General features: G+C 40.0%; 1 long non-coding RNA gene across 1 annotated transcript; it reads left to right on the top strand.

Annotated features, from left to right (window-relative positions):
* The first annotated feature begins 12,699 nt into the window (after positions 1-12,699).
* On the top strand, positions 12,700-14,322 carry LOC148652346 (uncharacterized). Its single transcript, XR_015925079.1, has 3 exons — positions 12,700-12,765; positions 13,062-13,128; positions 14,109-14,322. It is a non-coding gene; the product is annotated as an uncharacterized LOC148652346 (long non-coding RNA).
* The last annotated feature ends 215 nt before the right edge of the window (positions 14,323-14,537 follow it).

The following is a 14,537-nucleotide window of genomic DNA, read 5'->3' as shown; positions in this document are numbered from 1 at the left end:
CTGAACCTTCGCAAAAATAAACTGTTGTATTGTACTTATGTATAACTCTGATCATACTGCATTACAACAATAATATATTAGTCATATTAAAACAAATTTCTATCATAATAACAATTTGTTGTGGCACCGGTATAAAATGTGAAGTTTTGCTGAGGTATTGACAGTGGGAGAAATGTCTGGTCGTGTTTGAATGGATGTTATGTTTCAATCAACAACCACCAGAGGGCAGTAACAACTAAGTAACACTAAGTCATCAAATGTGTTGGAAACGCATTTTGGGCTTTGTCCTGAATGATGCAGCAGCAATATACAGTTGTATGCAAACGTTTGGGCACCTCTGGTCAAACTGCCTGTTTCACAGAATCTTTAAATTCTCTAAGGTCTAATCTCTATGAAGTTAACAGGGTACAAACATAAACATGACATATTTCTGCACATTTCAATGCAGAATTACTATTTATTTTCTGAATTTAACTGTATTTGTCATGTGTCAATTATGAGGTACCCAGTATGAAACTGGTTAGATACATTGCGCCTGACCAAGTAGTTGTTGTTGAAAACACAATGATGTAAATTACCAGTGATCTTGCTTCACATAGGAACACGATTGTACCATACTCGCTAAAGTGTTATGGAACAGTTGCCGTTTGAAGTTTAAGATTTATCAATTCCAATGTGCTATTTTGTTGTGGTGATTTTTATTTTATAAGCCTCTCATATTAAAGTTAAAAACCTAAGCTAGTTTTAGACATCCAGTAGGTAAATTGAAAAAGTACGAACACAATCGTGGTTAGGATGCCATCTTTTTTACACAGGAATATGCTTTAAAATAGATTAATTGTTCTGCCACTAGAAAAGATGCCTATATATTGTTAATTAGTCACCATTTTTTAATATTGCAAAATATAGTTCGTATTTTGTCCATGTAGTAGCAATGTCACACTAATTAATTTTTATCATAATGTTTTTTAGTGAAAGGAAGGTGATTGAGAAGAGTTTATATGGACAGGTAAGGTACACTGCTTATCTGAATGTAATGGATGCATTTTATTTTTCCAGATAGCTCCTTGAGGTTAAAATGCACAGTGTCATAACTAAAGAACAAATGTAAAGAAATATGTTAATTTGTTCCTTCAGTACAGTAAATCCTGAAATTTAGTCCACCTAGCTGTTGCTTAGTGGTTCCTTCCCTGACATGTTCAGCTCAGCTCCCACTAGGTTTTGATTGTGGCTGCCCTGGCGTCAGAGCCACATAGCCACTCCTCAGAGCAGAGATATTCCTCAATGCCAAAGGTCTGCGCCTCTTTGCCAGAGAATATTAAGCTGTCCAGGTTCCAAGGGGGTGACTTCACTTTCTACCATAGACTCGATGCCAAAAGAACCCTTTGACACTGCCTCCTCTGGAATGAAACAGGGGTCTGCACATTTAATTATATATAAATTAAGGGATCCACTTAAAATATGCAATACTGACCATTCTATTTCTTTGGTTAGACTGGTATTCTGTTGTTCTTGCTTCATTTATATATTAGAAATACTGTACTGTATATATTTTTCTATACATACAACAGTATATCTATAATAGATTTTTACTGTACTGTATAGACAACAGTATATTTGTATTAGTTGCGTCTGTGCTGGCATTCAAAATTTGGTTGCAAATTTCTAAATGTTAACATGAGAAACAATGAACCCTGACAAGTAAGTAAAAGTAGGTCTTATATTGATAGGTGTACTGTATATTGAACATTTTCCGTGCTCTGTGGTTACTTTTGTACTATTGCTTTAAAACAGATAACAACGGAAGAGCTTAACGACATGGCGGAGAATATAGTGGTGTGGGTGGCAGCGTCTATCATCAGAGTGCTGCTTCCAGCCATCTCGCTTTACAGTGAAGAGAGGAGCAGGAGCGTGTCTCACTGCTCCTTTGAGTCCCCGGTTTACTTCAGCAGTAGTGAGGAGACAGAACAGGCCACCCTGAGTTCTCATTCTCTGCTTGGTACTGAGTCAGGGTCCACATGGCAGTCCCAGAGTAGGAGCAGTAGCTTCATGTCAACGAGATGCAGGATCTCCACTCCCTTCCCTTCACCCCTCTCGTCCTCGGGTAGTTCAGGAGAAGAAACAGGGAAAAATACACCCTGCTTAAAATCCAGAACACCCTCGAAGGAGATTGTGGTTGCTGATGGAGGAGAAGATGCTGGAAAGCCCCTCTCAGAACCTTTGAATGACCTTTTTGGAATCACTAAGTCAAGTATAATTACAAAAGCAGAACGTATAGTACAGGATGTCCTTAGCAGAGCCCTCATTGAAGCACAGCTTCCTGCTCAGCTGATGGAACCCCAGTGTTGTGCGTTAGGTGTCTTGATTACCCGCTGCAGATCGAATAACCTTGCCACTGAACTTGTGGAAGGTGTTCTTGGACTTGTCATATCTGCCTTGTCAGAAAATAAGCAAAGAATTCCCACCACAAAGACTGTGCGTGTTAATCTAGAAGCACAGACAGAATCTGTAGCCTCAGAGATTGCCAGTGAGATTATACAAGTTGTCTCTGGAAGACTCCAGCCTTTTTTCACAAGCGCTGTTGAGTCAGGGTCAACCTGTAGACTCCTGGGTGGCCATGGTGGTGACCTACATGCCATAGGACAATCCCAGAGACTCCACTCAGAACAATATGATGAGGCGGAGTTAGCTGTCACGGCAACAGAAATAATCAGTACTGTCTTACAAGAAGTCAAGAGTGAATTCTGCAAAGCAAATACTGAAAATAAGATGAGTGACGTGAAAGAAACATATTCAGGCGATAACCAATCAATGAGTGACTTTGTGTCAGCAATTCTGAAAAATTTAGAAACGATTTCACCCTCCTCCAGCTTATCTGTGGAGAAGAACTACCTTCTTCAGAGTCCTGATGCCCTGCAGAATGAGAGAGATGAGGCAAAAGTGACTAAGAAAAGAACAAATGGCAGTAGCCCCCCATCTTTCAAATTAAAGTCTCACTCCTCGGAATCAAGTGTGGGAATGAAAAGAGCAAACAGTGATATTGCTTTTGGGATCTCTAAAGCCAAAATCATTGAAATTGCTGAACAGATAGTATCTCAGATCATTGAAAAAACAAAGTGGGATTTCACCCCTGTGGGTAACAATTTACATGAGAGTAACTCAAAAGAGTCATTATTGCTCCCAGAAGCTGCAGAAATCTCCATTTTGGAAAAAATAAGTCCAAAATCTCAGATTCACAACAATAGGGTCACTGTTATTGCCAAGGACATTGTAAATTCTGTTTTTGAAAATGTTTTGTTTGCACTGAATTGTATTGAAACAAATAAATATCTGCAAGAATCCAATAAAAATGTTGCTGCTGCTCCTCAAACTTCTAGAGGCAGCACAGAAAGAGGATCCATTGATCATACTTTTGACTTTAGTTCAGTTGCAAAAGGCATCGTAAGGACTATATTTGGAAAGCTCAAATCTTTACTCACCCAGACTAAAGAAGATGTATCTAATTCCAGTTCTCCTGCTCAAAGCAATGCAAAGAGCTCAAGTGTCAGCTCTTCACCAAAAACTTCAGTGTTTTCTGATTCTGTGTCAGATATTTCAGATTTGTGCACCTATACAGTAGAAACTGCTGGAGCCATTTGTGAAGCAATGAAAAAAGAGTTAGACCAGGAGATTTATTGCACAACAGTGGCAAAGAAGGCTTCAGATGAAAGCCTTCTGGCTAGAGAGGTTGTTACTTCAGTTTTGGAGTACCTTGAAGAGCAATATATTTTAGACACCATTAAAAGCCCTTCACCATATCCTAAAGACTGGGAGAGAGATGCTTCTACATTTATAAGAGAGGAGAGTATTCAAGATCAATCAAAATCCCAGATATCTCCTGTTGAAGAAATCATATTATCTGATATTGATAAGGCAACAGGACAAGTCCCTAATCAAATTACAATGGAGATTTGTAGATATCCTCCAAAGGTGGTGTCACCTGAGAACATTTCTTCAAAACAGCAAATTGGGCAAATGGACATGAACTTGGTTGAGGACAATTTGAGTGTTTCCTCTTCTGGAGAGAGCATCATATCAGATGGAGAAAGTGAAGGATCAGAAAAGATGCCGAGGACCTCCAGCTCTGTATTCCATAGTACAGCAACAAGGATAATAAGTGAAATTATTGAAAAAGCAGCTGCAAAAATTATTTCTTCTGGACTTGCCCATCTCCCAGAGCAACCAAACAGTACAGCTGATGATGTATGTAAAACACCGAATGCAACAAAACATGCTCAAGAAGCAATGTCCTCAGACTCTTCTTCTCATGTGCAAACCACTGAACTGGCTTCAGATATTGTTGTTGATGTTTTAGAAAAACTACATTACGCTACATGCTTTGAGACGATTTCTTTCTCAACAGACTACAAAGATAAATTAGAAAGTTGTGATACAGCCCTGTTACCAGGAACATCAGAAATTAAAACTGATACTAGAACAGCTGAGCACCTTAGGACAATGACTGAGGAACTCTTCAAAACTGTGAAGAACAAACTGAAACACTTTTGGAATCAGAAGAGCCTGTCTTTGTTCAAAGCAAGGAAAGTTTTATCTGCTAAAGAGCGGAGATCAGTAGATTCACTTGAGATGTTTCCTCCTTCAGTCCAGGTTTCACACCTGAGCTTTAGTGAACCACACTTGACTAAGAAAAGCATGTCAGTACCAAACTCGGCACCCCGTAAGCATCTTAGTGAAGATTCAGAACCTTTAGGTGTGTTAATGAACGTTGATTTCTCAAGGCAAAGCAGGACTACTCAGGAAAATCAGGCAAATTTAATCATCTGTGCCAAGGATGTTGGCAGTCAGATATTGCAAACAATCAGGAGTGAAATAAATAGGGGTGATGACAAAGGATGTTGCTCAGGAGCAAGAGCAAAACCCTCAGAAGAAACCCTTCAAGCAAGTGAACTGGTGGATTCTGTTTTATCTACATTTGAAAATCTTAAGGTTTCAGATGTGGTCTTAAAGCCAGATTATGAAACAATGCACCTCTCTGGTGAACAATATGGGAAAGACAGGATGTCTAGTGCAGAAGACATTGTCCATAAAGAATACACTAAAAGTAACCGTAGAGAATGTTCTGTTCAACGTTTCCCACCCATAAATGTGCCTGGGATGGTGATTGATTCTTATACAGATGACACAGAAGTCATGAGTCGGGACACTCCCTATAGAGCCTTGACTGATGCTTCATCAAAGCTTCAGGATCAACCTACCCCTACAGCAGAACAAGAAAATGAATTGACATGTAAAAGCAATCGAGTTCCCCGGTCCCGTGTTTGGAAGAAACCCTCTACTGCAAATGACATGGGACTAGGTGATCAAGAGTTCATGGAACTTCCTTGCAGAAGCAATGTGATAGAAGATTCATTTACAGCTCAAAACAGCTTAAATGCTGCAGAACAAAAGAGAGGCTCAGAGAAAACAACACTTGACAATGTTGAGGAAGGAGACCAGCCAAGCCCTCTCATTTCACCAAAGCTTGACTTCTCAGCAGAACACAGAGCCCGTGCAGAGTCTGCAGTGTCTGACATTGAAATTGTTGCCATGGGTATTGTTGACATTATTATGGGCGAACTTGATGTAACGGTGGCCTCAGATACAAAAAGCAAGTCTAGAGCAAGCCAAAAGAAATCGGAGTGTGCTGCTGGTCTCGTCACTGAGAATATAGCATTTCAAACCCACCCCAATAATGTTAATTTGAACATTGAAAAGCTTTCAGCTGAAGAGGCGTCCTGGGCATCTCAAGTACCAGGAGCCACAGCAAAGCACCCCCCACTGCAGACAAGGGTTTCAGAAGAGCCAAAGGACCAAGTCAGGACCTCCACAGAGAGTCCTACAATGAGTCCTATTGAAAGGAAAGTGGAACAACTTGTCTCGAGTGGATCTCTGCGTGTATTTTCAGAAGAACTTGTCAAAAATGTTTTCCATTTAATTTTGAAATCGGGAATTGCAGTACAATTGGGCACAGCTCACAAATCTAATTCAGATCCAATTTTAAAGAGCCCCCTAGTAGTTCAGGATTTATCCCATCCAAAGTCCTCGGAGCTTTCTATGCAGTTGTTGTATTCATTTACTGAGAAATCAGTGAAAAGGCTGTTGAAGCAGTGCCTCAGTTTTCCCGATTCTCCAACGTTTGACACAAATGAGAAGGATGTTTCACTTTTTCAAGAGTGTGATACAAATACGGAATTGAAGTCTTCCCAAAGGATTTCAGAGAAAGTGTCTCTGACTGCCAAGGATCACAGACCACAGAAAAGTACTGAACCATCAGTGCCCAGTTCACAGATGTACCATGATGCAATTAATCAGCTTTCCAGCTTGCTTGTAAAGTCTGTCATGGATGTTTTGTCTGCTGCATGTGATTTATCAATGGAGCCTGAAGAGAGTGAAAATCAAGGTAAGAAGGAAATCAAATCAAATCATTTAAAAGTGTATTAACATTTTAGTTGATATGAAGTACAAGTTAAAAAATGTAGTGACTGTATATAAATATACAGTACCTTGATTTTCTATCTGTTGTATCTTTTAAAAGTTTTTGATGTATTTAGACCAATATAGTGTAGGCCATGACTATGAATGAGAGAATGAGTGAATATAGCCATATATTCAGTAGCCATATATAACGTATCTGTGAATATGGCTGCTTCTTTGTTTGTAGTTACCTGAGCTCCAAGATGTAATAGTTTTACAGGAACATGAAGCTTTATACTCAAATATTTTGTGATGCCTGTCATTCGTTACTTCTCAATATAATTTAGTTTTTGTTTCATGCTTTCTGATATTTTGCTTTACTATCATTAAATGAAAAGCTCTTTGTTAACATAGGTAATATACCAGCAGCCAGGGTGACATCAGAAATTGAGAAGAGTTCTTCTGAGGAACTGAAAAGAGACTCCCACCTTGAAAACAGTTCTGAAATCAAACCACTCAGTGTCCCTGTAGAAATGTTGAATATTGAACCGGTTTCCTCAGTTGGGCTCCAGGAAATTTCTATGGCTAAATCAACAGAATCACTTAATATGACTTTAGTGTGTACTGAGACTGTGGAAAACATCATAACACAGCTACTATTGCAGATATACCCTACTTTGATAAAAGAGGAAACTTCTACAGAAATCCCAGGGAAGATGTCTGTGTCTTTGCTGAGTCAGATAGCTGTGGACCTCTTTGACAGTGTGTTGCAGGACTTGTCCGAAAACCAGGAGATAACAGTTGTGAAACAGGATAATGATGTGTTTCATGAACCACACAAGATTCAGCAGGTTGCCAGCTCTGTTCACAATGAATTGCTATGTCAAACTGGATCCCAACAGGTTCTACAGAAAGCTGTAGCCACCAGAAATGAGACAGTGGTCAAAACCATAATCAGTTCTATGGTGACCAACATTTCCAAGCTGACACATTCAGCTTCCCGATGTTCATCCCTTTCACCAGAGACCAGTATTAGCAGAGAAGCAAGTGAGATCGTTGATGAGGTGATGGGTGATATTAAAATAACTGGTGAGCACAACAAAGAGGCAACACCCAGTGCTCAGTCTTCTAAAGTTTCTCTTGTTTCTTCTGAAATAGTACATGGAGTCACAGATAATCTGCTAAAGAAAATTCAGCTAAACTGTTCCAGCCCTGAGTCCAGTACTCCTCAAGCTGCCATTGATATGGAAACCCGGAGCACTGAGCAGCTCATGTGCACCAAAATGGACCAGTTAGAACCTTCACCTGTTATTGGTCGAACAGTCAGAAGTAAAAAACTGCAGTCTCCTATGACAAAGTCTCCAAAAGGCTTTTCTCCAACAGTTCCAAGTGGGTTTGAAAACAGTTTCCAGCCAGAAGACACTATGGATAAGCCCTGCTCATCACGTTCCCTAGGAGAAGCTGTTGGTATGACACCTTGTTCTAATAAGAAAAAAGATTGCTTAGCTTCTGAGACCCCAGAGAAGCCTGGAGATTATCTGGTTCAAAGAGTCCAGGGTCTAGAAGGAGTACAGCGGTGTAAGGCTTCAGGGAAGACAGTTAAGAAGACTAAGAAGAGCTCCTCGAGCCCAGACTGTATGAAAACACAACCTCTGGAGTCCTCTTTTCATGATGTGAAGGTTGATGAGCTGATGAGTGATATTAGAATTGCTAGAGAGCACAACAAAGAGGCAACACCCAGTGCTCAGTCTTCTGAAGTTTCCCTTGTTTCTTCTGAAATAGTACATGGAGTCACAGATAGTCTGCTAAAGAAAATTCAGCTAAACTGTTCCAGCCCTGAGTCCAGTACTCCTCAAGCTGCCATTGATATGGAAACCCGGCGCACTGGGCAGCTCATGTGCACCAAAATGGACCAGTTAGAACCTTCACCTGTTATTGGTCGAACAGTCAGAAGTAAAAAACTGCAGTCTCCTATGACAAAGTCTCCAAAAGGCTTTTCTCCAACAGTTCCAAGTGGGTTTGAAAACAGTTTCCAGCCAGAAGACACTATGGATAAGCCCTGCTCATCATGTTCCCTAGGAGAAGCTGTTGGTGTGACACCTTGTTCTAATAAGAAAAAAGATTGCTTAGCTTCTGAGACCCCAGAGAAGCCTGGAGATTATCTGGTTCAAAGAGTCCAGGGTCTAGAAGGAGTACAGCAGTGTAAGGCTTCAGGGAAGACAGTTCAGAAGACTAAGAACAGCTCCTCAATCCCAGACTGTATGAAAACACAACCTCTGGAGTCCTCTTCGCATGATGTGAAGGTTGATGAGCTGATGAGTGATATTGGAATCGCTAGTGAGCACAACAAAGAGGCAACACCCAGTGCTCAGTCTTCTGAAGTTTCCCTTGTTTCTTCTGAAATAGTACATGGAGTCACAGATAGTCTGCTAAAGAAAATTCAGCTAAACTGTTCCAGCCCTGAGTCCAGTACTCCTCAAGCTGCCATTGATATGGAAACCCGGAGCACTGAGCAGCTCATGTGCACCAAAATGGACCAGTTAGAACCTTCACCTTTTATTGGTCGAACAGTCAGAAGTAAAAAACTGCAGTCTTCTATGACAAAGTCTCCAAAAGGCTTTTCTCCAACAGTTCCAAGTGGGTTTGAAAACAGTTTCCAGCCAGAAGACACTATGGATAAGCCCTGCTCATCACGTTCCCTAGGAGAAGCTGTTGGTGTGACACCTTGTTCTAATAAGAAAAAAGATTGCTTAGCTTCTGAGACCCCAGTGAAGCCTGGAGATTATCTGGTTCAAAGAGTCCAGGGTCTAGAAGGAGTACAACGGTGTAAGGCTTCAGGGAAGACAGTTAAGAAGACTAAGAAGAGCTCCTCGAGTCCAGACTGTATGAAAACACAACCTCTGGAGTCCTCTTTGCATGATGTGAAGGTTGATGAGCTGATGAGTGATATTAGAATTGCTAGAGAGCACAACAAAGAGGCAACACCCAGTGCTCAGTCTTCTGAAGTTTCCCTTGTTTCTTCTGAAATAGTACATGGAGTCACAGATAGTCTGCTAAAGAAAATTCAGCTAAACTGTTCCAGCCCTGAGTCCAGTACTACTCAAGCTGCCATTGATATGGAAACCCGGAGCACTGAGCAGCTCATGTGCACCAAAATGGACCAGTTAGAACCTTCACCTGTTATTGGTCGAACAGTCAGAAGTAAAAAACTGCAGTCTCCTATGACAAAGTCTCCAAAAGGCTTTTCTCCAACAGTTCCAAGTGGGTTTGAAAACAGTTTCCAGCCAGAAGACACTATGGATAAGCCCTGCTCATCACGTTTCCTAGGAGAAGCTGTTGGTATGACACCTTGTTCTAAAAAGAAAAAAGATTGCTTAGCTTCTGAGACCCCAGAGAAGCCTGGAGATTATATGGTTCAAAGAGTCCAGGGTCTAGAAGGAGTACAGCAGTGTAAGGCTTCAGGAAAGACAGTTAAGAAGACTAAGAAGAGCTCCTCGAGGCCAGACTGTATGAAAACACAACCTCTGGAGTCCTCTTCGCATGATGTGAAGGTTGATGAGCTGATGAGTGATATTAGAATCGCTAGTGAGCACAACAAAGAGGCAACACCCAGTGCTCAGTCTTCTAAAGTTTCCCTTGTTTCTTCTGAAATAGTACATGGAGTCACAGATAGTCTGCTAAAGAAAATTCAGCTAAACTGTTCCAGCCCTGAGTCCAGTACTCCTCAAGCTGCCATTGATATGGAAACCCGGAGCACTGAGCAGCTCATGTGCACCAAAATGGACCAGTTAGAACCTTCACCTGTTATTGGTCGAACAGTCAGAAGTAAAAAACTGCAGTCTCCTATGACAAAGTCTCCAAAAGGCTTTTCTCCAACAGTTCCAAGTGGGTTTGAAAACAGTTTCCAGCCAGAAGACACTATGGATAAGCTCTGCTAATCATGTTCCCTAGGAGAAGCTGTTGGTGTGACACCTTGTTCTAATAAGAAAAAAGATTGCTTAGCTTCTGAGACCCCAGAGAAGCCTGGAGATTATCTGGTTCAAAGAGTCCAGGGTCTAGAAGGAGTACAGCAGCGTAAGGCTTCAGGGAAGACAGTTAAGAAGACTAAGAAGAGCTCCTCGAGGCCAGACTGTATGAAAACACAACCTCTGGAGTCCTCTTCGCATGATGTGAAGGTTGATGAGATGATGAGTGATATTAGAATCGCTAGTGAGCACAACAAAGAGGCAACACCCAGTGCTCAGTCTTCTAAAGTTTCCCTTGTTTCTTCTGAAATAGTACATGGAGTCACAGATAGTCTGCTAAAGAAAATTCAGCTAAACTGTTCCTGCCCTGAGTCCAGTACTCCTCAAGCTGCCATTGATATGGAAACCCGGAGCACTGAGCAGCTCATGTGCACCAAAATGGACCAGTTAGAACCTTCACCTGTTATGTGTCAAACAGATGCAGTGAAAAATATCATGGCAAAACTGCTTTTGAAAATTCGCCCTGGATTCCCCAACCCAGAAAATTATTCTGGGGAACTGGAAGAGCTGTCCGAGTCTCAGGTCAGGGACCTGGCACTGAAACTCACCAAAGATGCGCTGAAGGAATTGTCAAAGGTTTCCACTCTAACCATCAGTGAACCAAAGGCTGAAGAACATCTTCAATTACAGCAAGCCATCAAGAAAACCGTTAGCTCTGTTTACAGCAAACTGATGGAATCCATTGGCAGCAAGAAAGTATTACAAGTAGGAATTGCCTCACAGAATCCAGAAATGATCAAGGAAATGGCCTGTTGTGTGGCTAAAGAAACTATTGCAAATTATGGTTTACGAAGCGGGTGTTCAATTCCATCTTCACAATCTCTCATTTCTCAGAAAACCAGTAAGTCCACACAGGACAAAATTGTGGACACAAACGTAACTACAGTCAGAAGTAAAAAACTACAGTCTTCTATGAAAAAGTCTCCAAAGGGCTTTTCTCCAACAGTCCAAAGTGTTTTTGAAAACAGTTTCCAGCCAGAAGACACTATGGATAAGCCCTGCTCATCACGTTCCCTAGGAGAAGCTGTTGGTGTGACACCTTGTTCTAATAAGAAAAAAGATTGCTTAGCTTCTGAGACCCCAGAGAAGCCTGGAGATTATCTGGTTCAAAGAGTCCAGGGTCTAAAAGGAGTACAGCAGCGTAAGGCTTCAGGGAAGACAGTTAAGAAGACTAAGAAGAGCTCCTCGAGGCCAGACTGTATGAAAACACAACTTCTGGAGTCCTCTTCGCATGATGTGGTTGATGAGGTAAGACCAACAGTTCCAAACCTGTAAAAATGTCTCTTATCAAAGTAGGATGGACCTGTTCTGTAACTAATTAACAGACATTTGTGTAGAAAGTACTGGAAAATGGAACTCTTATTTTGTAAATATGATGATAGTTGTGTTGTGCATTTTTCTTTACAATAAAACTACAAATCCAGATTTGTTTTCCCTAATACTGTATAACATCTCAGAAACATCCCTATTGTCAGTTCATAGCATACGTACTAAACTCACCTGTCTGTGGATGTCAGCTTTATCACTCAATTAGTACAAGAGCAATCAGGTGAGTTAATGCTACTATAGAGAGACTTGCTCACAGTATTGTCTACATTTCCAAACTGATATCTGCATCATAAAAAAAATTGAGATGCATTATTTTCTATACATGCAATTGTAAACATTCACATTGATTTCTTATTTTATATTTCATTGTCTGCCTTTATTCTAGTGTTAACGTCAGTGCTAAAAACATATACACACCCCATAATCCTTATCTTCTTTTCCGTAAGAGAAGTGTTACTTGTTTTGATTTACTTTTAAAAATGAAACAACAATCACTGAACTGTAACTTTTTGTTTTTTTGTGACAGGAGTTGCCCGGACACTCATCTTGGTATGTGTACAATCCCAGCCTTAATAAGGACAAAAATCTCAGTCCAGCCCAAAGCAAGAGTGGTCTGCGCACTGACATAGCAAAACATTACATGACCCCAATGCAACTGACCAAAACATCTGAGAGCGAAGGGCTTCTCTCGCACAGCAACATCCCCTTTGCAGTTAATACGCCGGATGAAGATGTGAATGTGAGCCAGAAAGTCAAGAAACATCCTTTGAAAAAGTTTGGCTCCATGATAAAGCATAAGATCATGGGTAATAGGTCAAAAGACGTCAGAATTCAGAATAAAACAAATCCATCTTTGGAAAACTTAAGAGCCCAAGGAACATTCAGTGGACGCGGGAGCTGTGAAAGCTTTGGACCATTTAAAGTGCCTGATGAGTACAACGAGCCTCAAAAACACAAGGTATGGATTAGATACCCAAACTTTAATTATTAATTAATTTGGGCATTATTGTATTTTTAATATTAGCACTACAGAAATTATTTGAATAGAATGCTCATTTGTACATCAAATAACATTCTAGAAGACATTCCTATTAATTGCAATCAACAAGAATAGGAACTGCTATGGTGGCCAATGCTGAATGTTCTGTATGAATAATGACTACAAATTTATCAAGATCAATACAGTACGTAACAGTTCAAGTATAATACCTGTGGAAGAAATATTCCTAAATTGTTATCTTTGTGTGCTCATAGTTCTTCAAAAAAGAAGTTTTTAGTTTGGACAGATTCAGTAGGAACAAGCCTCAGAACACTCCAGATGGTGAGTATTTAGTTTGTGACTTGGATTTTATTTTGTGTAGCACATTAGTGACAAGTGTGGTTCAGAATTAGACATTGGATGGAATTTATGTAGAATCGGGGAATTCATCCTAAATTTAGAATCCTTTAAAAAACAAACTGATTTTTATACAAATTGGCCTTAAACTTCTGCAAACGTCACTTTTTATTGACACTGCTACCTCCATAGGAATGGTGAGGCAGAACTCTAAACTCCACTCTGATCAAGTGGTTAACTGTGCACCTCTACTCTTCCCTGATCTCTCTTCTTCTAAATAGTCCATTGTCCAGTGCATCAATCTTTGGCAGTCCTCTTCAACAGTACTCTATTTTCTCCATTTTCAGTGCCCTCCCTCATTCCCTTCTACAGTATCTCTCGGTTTAGTAAATATGACTAAATGTGACTTATATGACAAGATATAAGCTAATACATCTTCTTTTACAAGTAAAGTTATGAAAACCACTTTAGAACTAAACAACAGGATCGCTCATATGAAAATAAGACCCTAGCAGTAGTCAATATGGTTTTAGAAAAGGTCATTCTTCCTTTACCAACTTGTTAAAATTCTTCAAACAAGTCACAGCAGTAAACACACAGAACATACAAAATGATATGATTAGATTTTAAAGATGCTTTTGATAATGTTCTTCTTAAATTAAAGGCAATAGGCATTTAGCGAAATTCGTGTATTGAACTGGTTAAGGGACAGGTAATAGTACAGATCAGGGGTGAATAGTCCAATAGAAGATGACAGGAATAATAGTTATGAATGTGATTGAAATGACTGAAAAACAGTTGTCTAATAGCCAAATTACCACACACCTTTAATCAAATAGCTTCTTATTGAATAAACCTGACATTAAGATGCCTCTGGGTAGAACTGTATCCAAAGTCTATCTTACCTGCTGCCATGGAATAAAGAAACTCGAACAGTGACATGTCAAACCACTCTGTGTTTTCAGGGATCCCTGTAATTCCAAACTCCAGGAAGATGCCAAAAAAAAACATCTTTGCTGTCGAAGATGTCGACTGCTTTATCCAGAGCCTTCCTGTAATAATCCATCTGCCACCATCAAACATGTTTCACATGGAGGGGAAACTCCTTGCAATGAAAAATCAAACAAGGAGTTTTAATGATGGGAACTACTGTTTCTGAAATAAAAATAATTGCATTCATGTTTTTGTATAAAGTTTTGTTATTCAAATAGGTGAGCACACTACCACATCCATGACCAGACACTTTTCAACTAAATCACAAAATGGTATGTTAGTTTTAATGTTGTCTGTAAATATCTTATTGGTGTACTACACCATTAAAAAAATAAAACAATCTTAGCCTTCATAATTCTATTCATAGTTATAGCAAGACCTGATTTACTGTAAGCATTCAA

The sequence above is a fragment of the Lepisosteus platostomus genome, chromosome 11 (genome assembly GCF_059453375.1).
Source record: "Lepisosteus platostomus isolate fLepPlt1 chromosome 11, fLepPlt1.hap1, whole genome shotgun sequence".
Classification (NCBI taxonomy): domain Eukaryota; kingdom Metazoa; phylum Chordata; class Actinopteri; order Semionotiformes; family Lepisosteidae; genus Lepisosteus; species Lepisosteus platostomus.
The sequence above is the reverse complement of the archived record's forward strand: the minus strand, read 5'-3'. Positions and strand labels throughout refer to the sequence as shown.